The sequence below is a fragment of the Chaetura pelagica genome, unplaced genomic scaffold (genome assembly GCF_000747805.2).
Source record: "Chaetura pelagica isolate M959 unplaced genomic scaffold, ChaPel_1.0 scaffold864, whole genome shotgun sequence".
In the NCBI taxonomy this organism is placed as follows: Eukaryota; Metazoa; Chordata; class Aves; order Apodiformes; family Apodidae; genus Chaetura; species Chaetura pelagica.
In genome coordinates, this window is record NW_009952997.1 from 21,837 (window position 1) to 23,061 (window position 1,225).

Here is a 1,225-nt window from a genome sequence, read left to right on the forward strand (position 1 = left end):
TGCACCGTGAGGGTGACAGAGCCCTGGACAGGCTGCCCAGAGAGGCTGTGGAGTCTCCTTCTCTGGAGGCTTCCAAGACCCATCTGGACACGTGCCTGTGTGACCTGCCCTGGGTGTTCCTGCTGCAGCAGGGGGGGTGGACTCTTCCAACCCCTAACATGATTCTGTGATTCTGTGACTCTGTGGCTCTGGACCCCAGGGAGCAGGTGACAGTGCTGGGACAAGCATGCAGTGGTTTCTCCTGGACATGTCCTGGACCCCTTGGACTGTTACCCCTGCTTCTGATTGGATGTTCTTGCCCTGTCCTGGGGTGACGCACTGTACAGGAGGTTGTATCAGGTGACCTTAAGATATCCCTTCCAACCTAAACGACCCTGTGGCTCACTCTCCAATCTACCCAGGTGACCGAGGGACCCAGTCCCCCAGCCTCCACCTCCTGCATCACCCCCTCAAGTTCTGGAGGTGTCCAGGTGCCTTCTGCCCTCCCAACCACTTCAGCTTGCATCTGGGGAACTTGGGAGTCCAGGGAACACATCCCCTCCAGCCCACTCTGCCCATGTCTGGGCAGAGCTCCCTTGGAGCCAGGTCTTCAAGGGTCCCAGTTGCATGGGAGCCCTGCTCCCTGACAACCCAGGGACACAGATCTTCAGGAAAAAACAGAAGGTTGATGCTCCCTGTCTTTGAGCTGGGGGCCTGGAGGTGACAGCTGTGTCCCTAGACTGCTGGGCAAGTTGGCTTGCAGAGAAGAGGGGGGTGGTCGGTGGTAACACCCTGTCCTTGAGACCAACCCTCATACTGGAGGTGGTGGGGACCCATCACCTAGAGACCCCCAGACCCTAAGGACACATCAGGGGGCACCATCACTGTGACCTCTACTCTGAAGACAGAGAGACAGCTCCCACCCCCCCACCTATTGGCCTCTACCCTGGCCCCAGGGTGGCACTGATGACAGTGGCACCTGGGGCAGGAGGTGTCAGGGAGCAGCTCCCAAATATCCCCCGGTCTCTGTCTCACCCCCCACCTGTCTCCACATTTCTCCCCTGCTCCTGTGTCCCATCAGGCTCAACCCCCCCCATCTCCATGTCACCCCCCCTCTATGCTCCCCCTGTTCTCATGTTCCCAACCAGCCCCTCTACATGTCACTCCTCCCCAGTACTGTCCAGGTCCCCTTCCCCCCACTGTCCCACCCAGTGCTCCCTGCCACTCTTCCCTCAGTCGCCCCATC